The 21334-nt window shown below is 36.5% G+C and overlaps 2 protein-coding genes across 2 annotated transcripts in view; both read right to left on the bottom strand.

The window, feature by feature from the left end:
• Positions 1–21334, bottom strand: part of LOC134812866 (uncharacterized) — a 912489-nt gene that overhangs the window by 570563 nt on the left and 320592 nt on the right. The window lies entirely within an intron of this gene.
• Positions 1–21334, bottom strand: part of LOC134812874 (inner nuclear membrane protein Man1-like) — a 100471-nt gene that overhangs the window by 48075 nt on the left and 31062 nt on the right. The gene's annotated exons all lie outside the window — the stretch shown is intronic.

The following is a 21334-nucleotide window of genomic DNA, read 5'->3' as shown; positions in this document are numbered from 1 at the left end:
GCTACAATAAATTATCTATTAGTGCTTTTCATGCAACAAGTAAAACAAATCCTTTATGTCATGTTTCCAGGGTTTGGACTGGAATTTCCCGCTTAAAGAACCTCCATCACGTTACATTACATAATTTTCTGAAACATATACTACATTTACAATAAATGATGCAATATCATAACATTACAATCAACAAAATAAATTTAATCGCAGAATCTCAAATGCAAATAATCGTAAATTAAACACAAAAAACAAATTAAACATGCAATAAATGAATATACGAATGCGCATCTTTTGTCAACTTACTCCTTCATAAAATTAATTTTTGACAAAAAAATTTTTTAGACGGTAAAATAATGGTTACTAATTTATAAGTCACAAATAATAAATCAATACAAATTAATCACAAATACTAGAATAATTAATAGATATTAGGTAACTTATATAACTGAAAAACGATATATGTCGATACAAATTACAAAATAATATTAGGTGATTGAAACATTTCAATAAATTCATCATAAATATCACTACCATATTTACCCCAAATATTTAATCTTGATTTATAAAACTTGACAAACTTGTTGCGCAAAGCAGCTAACTTAAATCCTTGCGCAACCAATTTACCTAAAAGTTCGGTAACACAATTTTTGAAACCCTTAAGTGTCGAATTAATTCTGGCTAATCGTACTAATTGAGAAATAAATATTCCATAAGACAAATTATTTGGAACGTTTCCATCCAAAAAAGGATAAGATATAACTTTAAAATTATAATCTTTTCTTTTATCATATAACGTCACTCTAAACTTTCCTTGATAAATACTAATGTTTAAGTCTAGATAGCAACATTTACGAGCCGAAATATTAGTATTATTTACTATCATTTCCTTAGGATAAATATCTTCTAATACATTCTGTAATAAATTGAAATCATTAAAAACTATCAAATCATCTTGATAACGAAATGTGTCTTTTAATCTTTTTAGATTTTCTGTATCCCCTTGTTCTATCAAAAGTTTAATATATTTATATTCGTAAACATGTAAATAAACATTAGCTATTTGTGGTGCTGCATTGGTACCCATTGGTATTCCAATAACTTGTCTATAAATTTGACCCTGATAAGTAACATAAGAATTGTCAATCAAATAATTAAGACATTCCAAAAGTGTATCTTTAGAAAAATGAACTTTATTTTTACTAACATTATCAGAGAAATAGGCCTTCTTAGTATAAAGATTAGGAATAATATAAGACTTATCTTTAAAATCAAATACTCTTTCTACAAACATACGAAGATTATCCTTCAATTGAATATGAGGAATAGATGTATATAAAGTTGAAAAATCATAAGTACTGACAGACTTTAAACCCTTTTGGGTATTATCATAACTAAGAAAATCTAAGATAGGCTCATTATTATCAATAACAAAATAATCATTTCTAACGTGAAATTTATTATCATATATAGATTTATTTTTAGCTGAGTGAAGCATAGATTTAATACAAATGCTAAGATAGACTGATAATTGTTGTAAACTACTTCCACTACCAGACGTTATATATCTAACTCCGACTGGCTTTTTATGCTGTTTTGGTGTAATATATAAATAAGGTAATTTGCTATTATCTTCATCAAATTTAATACGATGTTTAAGTAAGAATGCTTTATGCTCATTAATTATATCATCTTCTGAACGATTAACTTTAGTAAATGTATTCGATGATAATTCCTTTTCAATCATACTAATATAGAACTTTTTACAAACAATAGTAATATTATTTTTGGCTTTATCGGTAGGAACCAATACAAAATCTTTATGAAGCTCATCTAAATCTGCTAAGACTTCAACATCTGATAATACTGAATAATAGGGATATGGTTTAGCTCCTTGCAGTTGAATTTTCACTTGCTCTATGATTAGTGTTTTCCACTCTTGAAACTCTTCTATAGGTTTATGCCATAAATTAGACAATTTATCGCAATAGCTTTTGAGTGCCGTCTTTACTGATTTTAAAGCTTTTTCAGTACATGGTTTAGCTTGGTCTCTATAATTTAATCCCTTCATTAGGAGATTACGAAGTTTATCATTACTAATCATTGATAGCTCTCCTGTAATGACATGTTTATGAGTAGGGTCTGTATAACGACTTGATGCACAATTACATTTCAATGTTTCTGAGTCAATGTTAGCTTCATTATATACTTTTTTGTAGTTAAGTACTTTAGATCTGATTGTTGGAGGGTATTTATAGGACAATGTAGGTTGCTGATGATATTTTGACTTGAATGGTGCAGCTTTAGTGACTTGTTCCATTTTAAATATCTTTCGAAAATCAATATACTCGACAAATTTATTAACATAATTAACTACAATAAAAGAATTTGATTTACTATTATTCTTACACGCTAAACCCATTCTTGTAAGGTAAAACCATGATAAATCTTTAACTAAGAGAATTTTATGAAATCTATATGTCGTTATACTACTATTAAAATTATTAATATAAGATATAGCTTTAATATATACTAACTTAAGTTGTTTCTTTTTAAGATTACAAAGATTAGTACGAATATCATGCATATCAATCATATTATCATCATCCAGCAAATCTTCATAAAATACATCGATATCAAATTCTTGTCTTTCACTTACTATATTACTAATGAATCTACCTCCACGTGAATGTCTATTTATTTTAACTATATCGAACTGACTATAAATCGTTGTTTTAGAGTTCATCACAATATTGCAGGCATCTAGTATGTTCTTCTTTTTAACACGAACGTTGAGACCATATGGGAAAACTGTATTTAACTGCAACATACAAGCTTCTTCAATATCTTCTCTTTCTTTCAATGTAGTATTATTAGGTAACAGTTTAATCGGCATGATAGCCATGTTTTCAGTGCTATGAATTTTAGTGAAGTGATCACGAAGTATTTTGCAGCCTCCACCAAGTTTTATAGTAGATTTATGTTGGCTTATTCTAGAAGCAATTGAATTGATCGTGTGCCCAATGTATTGATATTTACAATCTTTATGCAAGCATTTTATCAAGTAGATGCAATTCTTCGTTTGACATGATCCATTAAAGTCAATGAGGAAAGTAGAGTTTGTAGTGCTATTAGTGTAGAAGTTGTCAAAAGAAAGGCGGTTTAAGCATGTAACGCATGATTTTCTATCACATGGTACTATGTTAAAGGTTTCAAGAGATTCTGGATCATTTATACTCTGATGATCATTAAAAGATTGTTCCGACTTCATGCAGAAAAAAGATAGCTAGGCTATCATTGACCAAGCAGGGCGCAGAAACAGCCACAGTAGATCACTAAATATTAGTGCTTTTCATGCAACAAGTAAAACAAATCCTTTATGTCATGTTTCCAGGGTTTGGACTGGAATTTCCCGCTTAAAGAACCTCCATCACGTTACATTACATAATTTTCTGAAACATATACTACATTTACAATAAATGATGCAATATCATAACATTACAATCAACAAAATAAATTTAATCGCAGAATCTCAAATGCAAATAATCGTAAATTAAACACAAAAAACAAATTAAACATGCAATAAATGAATATACGAATGCGCATCTTTTGTCAACTTACTCCTTCATAAAATTAATTTTTGACAAAAAAATTTTTTTAGACGGTAAAATAATGGTTACTAATTTATAAGTCACAAATAATAAATCAATACAAATTAATCACAAATACTAGAATAATTAATAGATATTAGGTAACTTATATAACTGAAAAACGATATATGTCGATACAAATTACAAAATAATATTAGGTGATTGAAACATTTCAATAAATTCATCATAAATATCACTACCATATTTACCCCAAATATTTAATCTTGATTTATAAAACTTGACAAACTATAAAATTTACATAAACAAACTTAAGAGACCTCAAAGCTCGTCTTCTGAGGTATGAGATTGAAGGATACGTCATCCAGTCAAAGGTGGTGGGCTTTTTGTCGTCCTCTGATTCCCCTGAGTGCTATAAGTGTGCTTCGTAGCAGATTTGACCATTGTTAATGATCTGACCCGGCGCACGCTACTTCGTAGCTCTTGCCATCGGGCCATTTCGAGAAGAAAGCGGCGCGCGCTACTTCGAAGAAATTTAGACGAGTAACATCCGTCAATAGCAGATCAAACCTGAATCGTGTTCTGATGTGATTTTTGACCTGGCTCTTAGCTTTTTTATTGTGGTCAGCAATCCTTTCAGAAATACTTGTAGCGCGATGCGTTACTGTGCCGCGCCGCGCACTCAATAAGGCTTCTCACAGCGACATCTGGCTAGATCGGCGAAATGCGCTACTGTGCCGCGCCGAGCTGCCATGAATTGACATCGTCAATTAAAGAAATACGATCTACAAACACAGTGCAGAGTGGACCCATACCTCCGGATGTTGTAAGGTATAAATGAATGAAACAACAAATTATAATATTAAGACTACCCTTCGACATCCATAATTCATCAGTACCATGCAAATATAAAATGCGGTAAATAAATGCCAGAGTCGTTATATTGTAAATAATAAATATAGCGGCAATATTGGAAATTTGATAAATTTACTAATTCGTACTTTAAAAGTCACGACAAAATCAATGAGTTTGCAATTAATAACCCAGTTATAAATAACTTGGTCCTTCAATTTTCCCTAAAACATCATTTGAAACATTCCAAAAATTAAAATCATATACATGTTTTTAAAAATCATTTTTCCTTTAACCATTGTTAATGATTTGGCCCGGCGCGCGCTACTTTGTAACACATTTCGAGAAAAAACCGGCGCGCGCTACTTCGAAGAAATTTAGACGAGTAACATTCGTTAATTATTTTTTATGTCTTTCCAATCTAACTTTAAAATTTTTATTTATTAAAACTATCGAGCAGTTCTAGACATCTGAAAAAGGTTTTGTACGTACTAATATGTGAACTTAATTGACGATGTCAATTCATGGCAGCTCGGCGCGGCACAGTAGCGCATCTCGCCGATCTAGCCAGGATCGGCTAGTCGCTGTGAGAAGCCTTCTTGAGTGCGCGGCGCGGCACAGTAACGCATCGCGCTACAATATGTGAACAAAACCCAAATTATGGAAAAAATGTATTCAATTAAAATTTATTGATTATAAATATGCGTGTATGGCAACATAATGATTAACAAAATGATTGAAAGTCTCATGATTAAAATTTAAGCGCGTCGCGCATATTTTCGTTGTATGGAAATCCAGCGCTAAACTGAATACTTTCATAATTTCACACAAATATCTTACCAAATAATTCCTGTTATTGTTTCGTGTCGGAACACTTAATGATTCACGATGTCAACTCCAAACTTTTTTTTACTAGCTCGGCGAGGCCCAATGGTGCATTTCGCCGGTCCACGGTTGCGAGAAGCATTATTTGATGCGCGCGCGACCCAGTAGTGCATTGCAAAGAACACTTGATTGACGATGTCAATATTGACATATATATATCCGTCGAGATCGTTCATCGTTGCTCTGCGAAGCATGGAGCAACAATCGACGACGGATCGATGCTTCGATGCGAAGCAAGAATACTAGTTCGCGCGGCGCGTCGAAGCGGCGAAGTCCTCTAACAACAAACAAAAACACTTAATTGACGATGTCAATTCATGGCAGCTCGGCGCGGCACAGTAGCGCATCTCGCCGATCTGTCGCTGTGATAAGCCTCATTGAGTGCGCGGTGCGGCACAGTAACGCATCGCGCTACAACAAGAACACTTGTTACAAATGTGTAAGTCTTGGTTGTTGCATAATGTGATTTTATCGATATATTTTTATTATTATATTAACCTATCCATACTAATTCTCATTGTTATTACTGTCTTTTATCCTGGCCGGGAACAATCTTTTTGGGCGCGGCGCTCAGCCTGTCATTTCGCCCAATCTTTATGAACAATCTGGGGTCCCCAAGTAATGAACAATTATGCAACAGCCACCATTGTACTTCTTCGATTTCACTGTGCTTGATATTTGTTGATTGTTACTGAGATTACTTTAATTAAATGGACCCTCTTACCTGAGGACCCCAGGCTTTAATGTTGGTAAACAACATTAGAGATTAGGCGGAATGACAGGCTGAGCGCGGCCCAGTAAGGACCCTCTAACAATATAATAATAGAATTATAATTTTGAGGGTGATCAATCTTATCATTAGATGGTCACCATGATGATAAATCTGATAATGGGGGACCAAATCTAAATTGTCTATCCATCATAATCTGATGAGTCAGTTGTTTCTGTTGACACGTATTTTATTGGTGGTCGTCGATTACACCCTATACGATGCCGTAAGAGTGGTATATAGATTTCTTTTCCTTTTTCTTAGTTACTCCTACACCGCTACCTTTGATTGCTGAACTTTTAGAGACAGTGTCCGTATCTTTTTCTGATTTTGCTTGACTTCAAACTTCGCCATTCTTCATGAAATAATTTTCAATTCGCTTTTTTGGAGCTTTCTCTCTGCACTCTGCTACCAGTTTCCAATGTACGATCATTCCTTCTTCTGTTACAACTCAACCGTGTTTTTGAGCTCCTTCGACTTTCTCAGAAGATCTGCCAACTAAAACGTGGTCGAACTGTCCAATATAACCTTGTCAGGCCTGGAAATTTCACTACCACACCATTAACCCTTTCTGCCTTGAAAAAGGGTTTCTCTTGAATCGACATGAACACTAGTACTTCCTTTACCATAAAGTGAAGATCTTCCCTGCAGCTGCTTCTTCCTATCCTACTCTACGTAACGCGCGAAAATAATAATTCTATGGCGTTTTCATTGTCACATCTCACGTTGACGGGATTAAATGCGCGTGCGCGTAACATCTTATCTTACTGCTATCTCAACGAATAAACACAAGAAAACAACAATTTTTTTATTTAGTATCAATTAAAGCAGACAAAAATATATTTCATATATATAAAACTAGCACGAACTTTAGATCAGATATCTTAGGGGACTTGGAGTAGCAAGAGATTGACTAAAAGGTATATAACTTTTACAAAGATACGTCGAGAAGAATCCAGGGTGATACAGGATCGGAGAGTGCAGACCAAAAGTTTACGCACCCACCTTTGCCTCCTGAGTTCTTGGTTGGGTAGAAATTTATGCAAACTTGGTCGTTTATACTCCAAGTCCCTTTCTTAAAAGAAGTAGTATTAACTATGTCTAGACACAACGACTTTGACAATTGACCGACGACTTAACGATTGTGAGTTATGACGGACTTAACTGTATGGGTCAACTACTAAAACTGCATTGTATACTATCTTAATCATTATACTGGACATGAGATGACGAAGTACCTTGAGCAGCACTTTATGCCTCTACTTAGAACTTGATTAGTCACGAACAATAGAATCATTATAAATCAATACAATAAAACATCTTGATCAATAGATGCCTAGCAGCCGTGTACCTTTTTCGACTCCACGGAGTCCCTGATGGACTTTTGTTTACTTTTGTTAATAATTTGACCGCAACCTTTCTTTCTCGAAACACAAATCCTACTGTACTTCATTACAGTATTAAGATAATATAAAGCAAATCATGTGAATATATGACTACGAAATAGATCTATAGATTTGTCCATAATATTGTCCACTGGTCTACCTTTGAACCTGTCACATTAGATGAGCTAAAGGAAATCATTGACGAGTTTGGTATCAAATGTTCACCTTCTGACATCTTACCTACTACACTGCTTAAAGAGAACATCAGCATTCTGCTACCATTACTTCTACAGATTGTTAATGCATCCTTATCTCAAGGTTCAATGGACGGAGTCAAACTTGCTGATATTGTTCCCCTCCTGAAAAGTAACTCTCTTGATCCTAATGTCTTGAAAAACTTTCGCCCTGTCTCAAACCTCACTTTCCTTGGGAAGCTAATCGAGAGAGTGGTGTTAAAGCGCCTAAACGATCACTTAGATAAGCATAATCTCCACTGCCCAGAACAGTCTGCATACAAGAAGACCTTCAGCACAGAAACATTATTGATCAGAATATGGAATGATCTTCTAGTTGCATCAGATGAAAAGAGTGCTACAGTTGTCATGATGCTTGACCTATCGGCGGCGTTTGATACTGTAGACCATGATGTCTTACTGAACATTCTCATGAAGGAGATAGGACTAAGGGGCACTGTGTTAAAATGGTTTACTAGCTTTCTAAAAGGTCATGCTCAGAGAATTCGACTTGGTTCTACTCTCTCTGAAGAAATAGTTATTAAGTTTGGTGTTCCTCAGGGCTCAGTTCTGGGACCTGTTCTGTTTAACCTTTATATCAGATCCATCTATAGATTTGTACAAGGAATGGACTTCACAATTTATGGGTATGCAGATGACCACCAGATCTTAAAGAGATTTAAACCCATCAACCAGGGCGAAACGTTACTCTCTAAGCTCAGGGGATGCTTTGCATCTATTAGAGCTTGGATGAAAAAATACTTTCTAGCAATGAATGACAGTAAAACACAGATATTATCGTTTTTGGTCCTATGTCCGTCCTACGAGAGATCAATATAAAGGGAGTGAATTTTGGGAGTGACACAACTATTCGATTTGTGAGCACAGTTAAGAATCTTGGGATACATATGGACTCTGGGCTTACTATGAGCAACCATGTTGTTGAGTTGAAGAAGAAATGTTTCCTAACACTACGCAACCTCACTAAGATACGGTTTCTGCTGACTACAAAACAGCTTAAGACAATTGTTAATAGCCTCGTTGTTTCTTGTTTGGACTACTGTAACGCCATGTTTTACGGCATCTCCAAGTACCTCATACATCAACTACAGCTTATTCAAAATGCCTGTGCAAAAGCAGTAACTGGAAAATATAAATTTGATCACCTAGGCGACGATCTTGATAAATTGCACTGGCTTAATATACCTAAAAGAGTGATTTTTAAAATATGTCTCCTATCTTTTAAGGCTATTAATGGAATAGCGCCACTGTACCTTCAAGATATGTTTAAGTATGCTCACCATGGACACACTGTTAGGCTCATAGTCCCTTATCGTTCAACCAAGGGTTTTGGTGATCGTAGTTTTAGTGTGGTTGGTCCACGAGTTTTTAATGCACTACCAGACTCAGTTAAACAATGTTATTCTGTTGAGGCGTTTAAGTCCGCACTGAAGACTTATTTGTTTACTTTATCTGACACTGAGGTAGCAAAAATGTTTTATTAATAATTTTAACCCTCTCTTTGACTTATCTAAATTATATTAGCTTTTTGGAAGTTTTATGAACGAATTTATACATAGAACTTTATTTTGCTTTTGATATATAGTTTTAAAAGTATTTTTGTAAACTAGTTGTAGTGACACTGCTGAGTAAAAGTGTACGCTTAATAGTGGTGTTTTTAAATTTCAATTTTAATTAATTAATTAATATTTAATACCGTATTGATGGTTTTGAATTTTGTATATTGAATTTTAATGTGAAGCGTTTACTCTTCCCCTCGGCAATTAATTAGAAAGTTAGATTAATGACAATAATTGCCAAATGACGTAGTAGATATAGATGTTCAATGTTGTAGAGTGATTTCAAGAGTAGTGGTCCACAGGGGTCCGAAAAAGCCGTACAGGCACTTGGGTCCTTATCCTTGTCACTAGTCCCAATTGGATTCACTTTACACAAAACATGAACGTTTACAATTTAGACGTACACATTGGCACGATATTTATTAGAAAGCAAACAGTATAAAATAATACGTGCGTGCGCGGCTTGAGCCGCGCCGCATAACAATTTATGCGTTTAGGGGCTGGAGTACGCGTGTTTACAGATTAATGAATTGTTGCATTGTAAATATTTAAAGTTGACGATATATTATGATTTAATAGTAAATTTTTCAAAGCTGGCTTTGGACTTAGGTAAAATTATTATTTATTTATTTAAAAGAAAAAACCACGGATAGTTTTAAATTTACATAGTCGTATAACTATAATCAAGTTAATCCTGTTTTCAAGAATGCGCGGCTTTGGCGGCCAGTTATTGACTTGTACATAAAATTGAATTTTAAATAGAAATGTGAATGTATTAAAATTTAAAACTTTCAAAACGGAGGCTTATAAATATTATTATATTATGATTGTAAAATAAAGGATAAAATTTTAAATTTGTTTCACTAAAAAAAAATTTGTTTCACTATTAAAAAATTTGATTTTGGTTAATGTGTGCTGACTCCACCACCTATGTATTTAACCTAATATTTAGTGTATTACAGATAGAATTTAATTTAGATAGGTATTTTTCTCTTAGGTAGATATTAAGAAAAATCATAGCACTGAGACGCTTCTCATAAAGATAGTTAACGATATTTTGATTGCCTCCGATGAAAAATCTGCATCTGTTGTAATGCTACTGAGAAAAGACAATTTTTTTTGAGAAAAGACAATTTTTGAGAAAAGACAAAAAAATTGTCTTTTCTCAATGCTACTGGACCTGTCAGCAGCCTTCGACACTGTTGATCATGGTATTCTTCTTGGTATTCTGGAAAAAGAAATTGATTTCACAGGTACTGTATCTTAGTCCAAATTACTATTAAATTCGGTGTCCCACAAGGATCTGTGTTAGGCCCTGTGCTTTTCAATCTTTACATCCGATCTATCTATAAAACAGTCCAAGCACTTGGATTTAAAATATTTGGCCATACCGATGACCACCAAATCATTAAGTCCTTTAAAGCAGTTGAGCAGTACAAAGTCCTCTCCACACAGGTTGAACAGTGTTTTACTTTTATAAAGAGATGGATGAACAGGTTCTTCCTTCAGCTTAATGATAGCAAGACACAGATTATTGTTGTTGGGTCAAGCAAGGTGCTGCAGTCAATAGAGCTGCATGGACAAATCTTGGGACTGGTATTACCATTCGTTTCATCTCAATGGTGAACAGATTCCAGATCTATATATTTTTAACTTACTTGTACTTGATTAGGTCTCCTCAATCATTCGAGTGGCCTGCACCAATGAACTCCCGTTTGTGACGTATCATCTCCCTCCAAAGTTTGCGGTCACTAGCCATCTCGCTCGCTCCTTCTAGGTCTATGTCAGTGTTTCCTGTAAACGCTGCAGCATCTTCCAGCAAACATTTCCTCCAGTTCTTTCTTGGACAGCCCCTAGATCTTCTCCCATGGGCAGGGGTCCAGTTAAGCAGGTACTTAGGAAGCCTAGTGTCTGGCATTCTGGTGACATGGCCAAACCAACGCAGGCGGTTTGCTCCTATGTACGTCTCTACTGGATTTATCTTTGCACGCTCCAGCACTTCAGTGTTTCTAACCCGATCGAGCCATCTTATCCTAAGTATTCTCCTCAAGCAACGCTGATGGAACACCTCAAAGCGATGTAGCTGCTTTTTGGTTGTGTTCCAAACCTCACTACCATATAACAATATTGTCAAAACCGCTGCCTTATAAATCCTGATCTTTGGATAAGACTGGATGTTGCTGTTTTTCCATTTATTACTCAGTTGATTGAAGGCTCCGGAAGCTTTCTGAATCCTAGCTGACAGCTCACGGTCGATAGTACCGTCGCTGGAAATAATTGTACCTAAGTACGTAAAGTCACTAACTTGCTGCACTGGTGTGTCTTCAACAGTGATGTTCACTGTGGCTTCTTTCGTGTATGGCCGTTGAGAGGTTGCTTTACCAATGACCATGGCCTCAGTCTTTTTACCATTGATTCTAAGACCTCCCTGGGCACCATACATACACAAAAGGTCAGTTGTTTCTTGAAGACCTTCCTTGCTGTTATCCAGTACAGCCATGTCATCTGCATAATCTGCATCTAACACAGTGATATCATCAACAAGCGGACTGATAGATCTTTGAAGAACCGCTCCGTGGGACACCACCCCAGTGGAATAAATTTTAAATATGACTAGGAATCCAGTTTGGGAAGAAAAAAAGGCTATATATTTTTCGGCCGCTCCGCGGCCGACTGGTCACTGGTCAGCTCTTCTCCGAGGTCAAGATTAGTTTGAAATGCTTAGCGTATCCATTAGAATAATTACCGGATGAATATGCAATTGTAAATTTTGAAATTAAATAAAAAATTTCTGAGAATTCTTTGATTTATTTGAAACGCAAGGAAATATTTTTTAAACGCACTATATAGGCCCCCAAACTTGCCCACTAGATAGAGCTCTAAAGCCTAACTATCTCCAGCACATTGGACGATTCGCTACTTTAGAAGTGGTTTCGATCCTGTGTTGATACTTTTGAACTGTCTTTGGATCTGAAGCTTGCTTCTGCCAGGTTATATATAATCTTTGACAATATACGATGGCAAACTTCGGATTTAAAGCGGGAGAAGGATGTATAATGGAGGAGGTTATCTGGCGTAGATCGGACTTAGTTTCGACATAGTAGTAGTAGTACTGGTAGTAGTAGTAGTTTGACATAGTAATTGACTAGACTACAATTAATCTTAGGGAAAGTATACAACTCTAAAACCAAATTGTGAGTATTATTGAAATGCGGAAGCGAGCAAATCAAAAATACAATTTTAAAGTACTGTTTCACACTTGCACTGTACTCTAGATGATCTAGGATGTGAAGCTTGCTTAAGCCTAGAACACACGAGTTCCCCTGATATAGTAGCAATGGCTAGATTCACTTCCTTCCCACTTACACTGTTGTTGACTTGTAGCTACAATATTAAATTGATCGTGGAAATCGGTCTCGGATGTGAAACTAAAGGAGCCAACTTGAATCCATAAAATTTTGAATGCTAAATTTTAAAATACCGCTCTATATTTACACCGTCCACCAGTTAATATGGCTGGGAGGATTGGGAGGATTCATAGATTGTCGATTGTTTAAGATTAACTTGATATTTTAGCGTATCAGAGCTGAAATTTTGCATGACTATTTCACATGACTATTTTACATGACTATTTTTTTCTTATTCCGGGAAGTTGAGGAAGCAGGAATGGATAGCGCGCGTTTTCTGCGCGTTTTTTGGTGTCTGAATGCGCAAAAAATAGTCAAGCAATCTTATAGGTAAGAAATAGTCATGGAATCTAGGAATGCGCTCGATTCGAACTTCGAGTCTATAAAGTAATGTAACATCGCGTGAGCCCTGAGAGCGATTAATTTTAATTTAATTTTGAATTAATGTGAATATTTTTTGCACAAGAATCTTATTTTACCGGTTATCAACAAATTTTGACTAGGTGTTAAATTCCTGGACGCCTGACTATTTGCCACTGGGGACACCACTTTGTTGCTTTCTGTTCTCTCAGCAGCCACATTGAGGCAGACATTAAATAAATAAATAAATAAATAAATAAATAAAGTCAATTTTTACAGCACAGCAATATATATCTAAATATCAGATCCTCTGTAATCATAATGTATAAAAAAAGGAGCTTTACTCTGTGCTGAAGGATGAATCAAGGCAGATCATGGTTCTGTTAGCAGGCCACCCTAGTTATGGACAATACATATATATAAAATAATTAAATTGTAATTTTAAAATTGTGTCAAGATTGAACTAAAACATAACTCAGGGTAAAATAGACGTATTCCCTTCGTCAAATTAACTATTTACAATACTAAACTTAAACGAACTCCGGGTAAAATAAACGTAATCCCTTTGTCAAACTTGCTATTTACAATAAGTTAATAAATTAATACGGTTGAAAATTATTTCATATTCAATAACAATGTAGCATCAATATAATTGATACTTAAAAAGTGGGGGACCCTGAATGTCTCCTTGGCCACTGCCTGAACTTACTTCAAACCATTCTGATAGTTCACCATTGTGTCTAACAGCACTAACAGTTCCATTAAAGAATGCCTGTATTATTCGAATGTATTTACATGGCAGGCCATAATGACTGAAAGCTTTCCAAATATAATTCCTGTCGATGGAATGAAAAGCTGCCTTGAAGTCCACAAAATTTACATACAGGGGGAGATTATATTCAATACAGTTATGTATAATAGTGCGGAGTGAATAAATCTGATCAATGCATGATCTGTTCTTTCTAAACCCACACTGATTGTCTCGTAGCAAACTTTCTAAACCGTCACTCATGCGTTGTAATATGATGATTTGATACAGTTTAGATGCTGTAGATCTTAGAGTGATCCCCCTATTATTGGAGCAATGAGAGGTATCACCTTTCTTTGGTACAATTATCACAATGCCTTTCAACCAGTCGTCAGGCACTGCTTCTGAATTCCAAACTTTAGAGAACAATTTCTCCATCCTATTTTCTATGATTATTGTTTCAGATACTATTACTTATTGTTTAAGTACCCTTGGATACGTGAGGGCACTCGAATAGAATTGTCACCTATGGCGGGTTCTGACTCAACGGGTAAAATGCTCCTACCTTTTTAACCTGCGGCAGTGAAATCCCGGGACCGAAGGCCGGGTCACTAGTTAATACATAATTCTTGCAGGTTTCTGTTCTTCAGTATAAGCGGCTAGTTTTTCAAAGATTATGGCCTCCGTTTTATTTCGTATCACAGTCATACTAGCTTGTTCGTGATGCACCACTGCTGACGGGTGGTCACAAAACCATCTGCATTTTTTCATGGCATCCGGAGATGTTCTCGAAAGGAAATCATAAGTGTACCTGTCATCAAAGCAAATTTGTAGCTGCTTAGATATCTTTTTACTTCTTCGGGGTGTTGTGTGTCATGTCTGCTAGTTATAGGGATGAAGGAGCGAGAGGTGATAGTGACCTGTAGTTAACTAAGCAACCCAGTAGGAGTAATCGATCTGACCTTCTCTATAGACTAGATTTGACTGCTTCTTTAGCATAAAATGAATGTCAAAAACTGCGGTTTTTGGTACTACTAGTTTATGGTTAAACCTATTGATATGCCCCCTCTAAAATGTCTTTTTTCTTCCCCTAAATGTCAATTTGTATTTTGTTCGATGATTGTGCGATAATAGCTCTTGTTTTGGGACTTGTTCATTATTAACATCAAACTATTAAACGGAAATGTGAGTATGCATTGCATCCTTGGACAAAGCCTTTGAGTAATTTGCTCAGGTTTTAAACTGACATTTTAAGGGGGGCTAAGTAGAAATTTTAGGGGATGATTTATTGCGATTAATAAAAATAAAATAATTCTTTGAGCTGCCAAAGCTTTCCTCTATTACCATTAGATGCTAAATATGATTGTTTAATAGGCTGGTACCTTCATTTGTATGGAGCTTGTGTCTCAAATGCCAGAATCTGATAAAATTACATTCTAGGGGGCGGGGCCCAAGGTGACATTTATAGGGGAGGGTAGTATATTGGTAATGTATAAACTTTCCATATCTCCAAGTCATATGTACATAGGTTGCTAAAATATGTAAATATCACTATCCTAGACCAAAACACCGGAGTTAATATTAATGAATTCAGAGTTATAAAATTGTGCGTTTTTTTTCAAAAGTAAAAAAAATTCGTACAAAAGTGAAAAAAAATGCCCATATGGCATCATTTAGATTCAATTTCAGGATGTGGGCGGGTTTTTCTGAATGATAATTTTTTTTGTTTTAGGAGTTCCAAATGAATAGGTAAGATACTTCTAAGAAAGATGGGATCAAATCAATCAAGAGTGGCGGGGCCCCGTTTTAGGGGTGGGTGACATTTAGGGGCGGTTTATGTTAGAGACCTTTAGTTTGACCAATAAAACCCGTATTTGTCGTTAGGTTCAAAACCTGTAAAAACAAAATACTTTATTACATAATAGAATAACTTTACCACCAAATTTAAACCCAATTCCAAAATAATACCTAATAACTAAACAATATAAAAATACTTACCGATTGGGGACGGTAGTGTGCTTGCCATGCTGCAATGTATACACTCCTCCAAGTCCAATCGGGTTATCTTCTTTGCTTGTCATTGATAGAAAAGGTAAACACGGTTGAAGTATTCTGTCACGAGAAAGAGAAGGAGAAAAAGTGTGAACAGTAATAACATTTCCCCGGTTTTCCTTTCCAGCATGCTATTACGCCCCCAATTTTCTCTCAAGATTGCACTGTTTTAATTACACAAAAATACGCTCGAAGACCCCGTCTGGGGGACTACGCTGGTCGTTCAGATTATCACCCGCAGTGACCTATTGGACGAATCCATTTAATAATTAAAATACAGTCAACAACCCCGTTTGAGTTATAGCTGTCTTCCAGGATTATCACCGCAGGTGCCTATCTGGACGGAATCCATTATTAAAATCATTAAAAATACAGTCAACAACCCCGTTTGAGTTATAGCTGTTTCAAGTTATCACCCCGCAGTGAACCTATCTGGACGAATCCATTATATAATTAAAATAAGTCAACAACCCCGTTTGGGTTATAGCTGTCTTTCGGGATTATCACCCGCAGCAGTGACCTAACTGGACGAATCCATCAAATAAATTAAATACGCACAACAACCCTGGTGTTGGAGCTACAGGTTGTCTTCAGTTATCACCCGCAGTGGGACCTATCTGGAGATCTATCAAACAATAAATTGTACCCACAAATACGCTCAACACCCTGTTGGAAGCTACAGCTGTCTTCAGATTATCGCCACAGATGACCTATCTGGACAAATCTACCAAAAATAAACTTGTACCCACACAATACGCTCAACTAACCCTGTTGGAGCTGCAGTTTTTTTTGTCTTTAGATTTTTATCAACCCCGCAGGTGACCTATCAAGACGAAATGTCTCTCAAACATTTTGAATAATACACATAAATTCATAAATAACGCTCAACAACCCCGTTGGAGCATTCAGTGTCTTCAGATAATCCCCCTTGAGTGAACTATCGGAGAAGGACGACGAAAACTGTTCGGAACTTATTACAGGGAAAAACATAACAGTCATATAAAATCCTTTAAACCCGCTAAAATATAAATGCCAACGCGCGGCGCGTCCGCGAAAGAGAGAGAAAAGTGGTGAACAGTATAACAGTTTACCGCACTGAAATCTAATACAATTATATTAAATAATTCATTAAAAACTTCCCAGTGGAATAAAGATTTACAAAAACGCTTCTTTGCCCATAAGGATGAAACCAACCGTATTTATTATGTTTCTCCTTATTGGTCACGGCCTGGCCTTACTGCTTACATTACTTCATTGTTGCGGTGGCGGAGCGGGAGTGCCGTTTGGGTCTCGGCCTTGAGTGGCAAGCGCTTGGCCCATCGATACAAATTGAAAACACTTAATTATTTATTGACATTCACAGTTTCCAAAACGAGCAAAGTCCTAAGGTATATTTAACTTTAGCTTTGTTTTGCGACGCTTCATCGATGGGGCGAGTAGGTATTTGTTGTATTAGCAGTGTTGAATAATGGAGCAATTATATAATGGATATCTCCATCATAATATAAGCTAGTGTAAACATATATAATCAATAATAACAAACAATAGTTTTAGCAACTCGCTAGAATATAGATGTATTTAAACAAATATGTTTACGTCAATTATTACTAAAATTTATATTCTTTGTGCTTTTATCTAATTACAAGTCACATAATTGATTAGTTGACTGTTGGAATGAAAACGTGTGCTACAAAATGTCTACGCCTCACGCAAGAACTGCGTAATGACTTAGTACTTCCTGCTTTGAGCGGTACTGCTGTTCACAGCCGCGCGCACTCAATTTAATCACCTATAAATTTAGCGCGCGGTTTTTGAATCTTTCAGTTATTATATTATTAGGATCGCAGTGCTCACAGCTTGTGATGCGTGAATCGACAGAAATAATCTTTTCAATTATTTTGCTTCTGAAAATTTTGGGCTCCAGTGATTACGAAATGTTACATATAAACTGTAAGATAACTTGCATAACAATTAAATAGATCCTTGTGCGCGGCGCCAAACAAGCAGCACCTACGAATGTTCTAAAACGATTAAAAGTGTGGGCTGTTTGCGCGGCGTACTGTATTATGTGGTTGAAAATTGAAAATTTGAATTTATTATGAATAACAATATTCTGTATTGATTTTTTTGTGGTAAATAAAAATTTTTCTTTCCTAAAAATTTTTCTGTCCTTCACACAGGAGGAAGCAAAGTGCAAAAAAACTGCCACAAACTGCTACGAACTGCCACAAACTTGAGTTGTTGTAGCGCGATGGCACTACTGGGTCGGCGCGCGCGCATCCAATAATGCTTCTCGCAACCACAGATCGGCGAGATTGCGAAGGATTGACCCCCCCCCCTTCGTGAATCAAACAAAACTGAGCGGAGGTCCAAGGCTTTCCGTTGTTTTATGGCCTCAAAGACAAAATAGTTAAGGATGCCCTCTCAACGTTGCCCTTAATATTTATTTGACTCCTTAATAAACCCAATCTGCTTTATGGCTGTCAAGGTCTTTATGCCCCCACTCAAAAACCTGAGATACTTTCAAAAAGAAAATGACTAAGCCAACCCCCAGCATACCTTGAAGTACTTGCACAAGGGGGGGGGGGGGGACCACTATGAAAAAAATTCACTTAAAGTTTCATCAAGTGGTCTTTGTCTGTACTTCGAAAAGCATCAAATATAGGTTGCTGGGGCGAAAGGCTGGCGCCACCCCCTATTCTTTGAAGCTGCTAACTTGCAATAGATTACTATAGTTCGCCTTGAAAACACTGAAAATGAACCTACTCTGTGGCTGCATTTCAGAACAAATAACAACTTCACCCCCTCATCTCCTCCAAAATCTACGGCTCTCCACCCCAAATCAGTCATTAACTGTTAACTTTATTAACTCTACAAATAGCTTAATAATTAATTAAATTATTACAGGCCCCTTAAACGTGGGCAATAATATACGCTTTTTAAAATATATAACCAAATTGCAGTCTATTTTTTCCAATGTTGTTAAGTGTCTTTTCTTTTAGATCTGTTTTGGTGTTTTGTGGGAGTTCCACATTGTTGGTTAGAGAATGCTCTCAACATAACATACATGATGCTTGGGGACTGCTTTTGGACCCGGCCAGGCACCGGGGGCCGACATCCCAACACCAGTTGCGTTGGGACATAGTGTTGGTTCTGCTTCAGGGACCGTGTTTGATCTAGGAAGCGCCATCCCTTCTATGCTTTAAGATCAGCGGCAGCATGAGCCCTGGTTTCCTGCCACATTGGTACTCTGAAAGTACAGAAAAGTGGTGGATTTCGGGTCCAGGGATCCTCCCTCTTTAATCTTTACGGTGGTGTTATTTCTTCTGGAGATGTTTGCAGAGTCTTTATTTTCATAGATTCTTTCTAGTTTAGTTGGATAAATCCTGGGAGAGCATCATTTTTGTCCCAAAGAAATTCGACTCTTCTAATGAATGCTTTTTGTGTGCTGCTTTTGTTAACATTCATCTAGATAGGAAATGTGAGTCAGCCCCACCAGCTTTCTTTTAGCTGAGGTAAACTGGTGGTCTTGCACTCCGACACAATAGGAGCTGGTGTACAGGGAGAATCATCGATGGCTGTTAGCAGAAGCGACAGGCCTTCAGTCCACTGTCACCACCCCATGATCTTTTGGATATTCGCAAAGAGTGTGTGAGCTGCCGTTGAATGTAGTCCATTAATCGGCTGTCAGATTTTTACTCGTGTTTTGCCCGAATCAGAAGTTGTTTTTGTCTAGCTGAGCAGGCCCACTGTTGTTTGATCTTTGTGATCACACCATTATCTTGGTCTCCATGTTGTTTACGGACAGTTCTGCATTGCAGGGATTTGTTACGACAATGCTGTTCAATCCAGATTTATTTTTGTAGCTCATTATGTCTGCCTGAGTGTAAATAATAGGCCAGATCCTTGAAATGTTGCTGCGTTAGGTCTATCATATCTGGTTCCGTGTGGGTACTTATTTTCTTTCCAAAGGAAGTACTTTATCAGTGACATTGTTAAGACATGAAAAGCTTGGTATTCTGCTTTCGTCAAACTTGGTAGAGTGTAGCTGAGTAGATTGGTCACCTTGTTGTGAGTTACTTTGCACATGAATTTAACCGAAAGAGCTTCGAGTTGCACATCCAGGTGGTGGGATGGTTGGGGAGCAAAGTTCGGTTAATTCCCTTTGTGGATTCAGGACTGACCAGATATTTTTAGAATGATTTTCTTCCAGAAGCTTTTAAATTGATTGGGACCACTTGTGAAGCCAATAGGTGCTGCGTTTTAGTAGAACAGTTAGTGAGGACCACTTGTTTTTAAGGAGGAACAGGAGTAGGCTGGTAATAACGTTTAGACCGTATTTGCGGTTAGTTGATTTGTTATTAATCCCCCCTTTCTTTTTGCATTCTTTAAGTTTTTGAGGACGCATGTTTCTTGAAAATTGATGGTCTTAATCTAATTACCCCAAGGGACTTTGTTGCTTTGGACGTAGTTGATGCTTTTTCCCATTAATACATAATTATGCAGGTTTTCTGTTCTTCAGTATAAGCTGCAGTTTTCAAGGATTATTGGCCTCGTTTTATTCGTATCCACAGTTCACTACTAGCATGTTCTTGATGCACCACTTGCTGAGGTGGCACAAACCATCTGCATTTTTTCATGGCATCCGGAGGGAGATGTTCTCGAAGGAAATCATAAGTGTCGTCATCTGCAAATTGTTTAGCAGCTTAGATATCTTTTTACTTCTTCCGGGGTGTTGTGTTGTCATGTCTGCTAATTTATTTTAGGATGAAGAGGGAGAGGTGATAGTACAGCCCCCTGAGGTAATAAAATATTGTAAATTTTCTTGTTTCTCCTTTATTAGTTGTTCACTATTAAGGACATATCGTCCGGTTTTGAAAGGAAAATTTCTCAGCACGTTAAGAATAATTCTTGAATACCGAGAGTTGATAGTTTGACACTAGTGATGGGAGTGAACACTATCAAATGGCCTTTTCGAAGTCCAGGAAAAGCACTATACATGCAAGCTTCTGTCTTTTAAAACTTCCTCAGGTTAGAGCCCAGCATTCTGAAAAAGATATCGCGTTGTTGATCTCCCTCCAATGAAACCTTCTGATCTTCATCAAGCGTTCCTTCAATGTCCAGGAAGGAGTCTCCATTTTTATCTACACTCTTTCACAAATCTTTCCAAGTAGGGAAAATATGGAAAATCGTCTATAAGCACCAGGTAACATGTAGTGGATATTTTTCCTTTTCTTTCCTTAGGCATGTTACATCTGAAGTTTTTACACAGCCATTTTCCTGTGCTCATACACCGGTTTTAATATTATCTTGCAAGCGTGAAGACATTTGTTTTCATATGTTTGAGGATGGTAGGGTGAATATTGTCTGCTCACATTGATTTGTCATTTGTTTCTTGCCTTTCTATAGCTTCTTTATCTTCGTCATAGAAATAGGGTTGTTCAGTGCGGATCATCTCATTGTA

This window comes from Bolinopsis microptera, chromosome 3 (genome assembly GCF_026151205.1).
Source record: "Bolinopsis microptera isolate Bmic1 chromosome 3, MBARI_Bmic_1.0, whole genome shotgun sequence".
NCBI lineage: Eukaryota > Metazoa > Ctenophora > Tentaculata > Lobata > Bolinopsidae > Bolinopsis > Bolinopsis microptera.
This window is presented reverse-complemented; position numbering and strand designations above follow the sequence as displayed.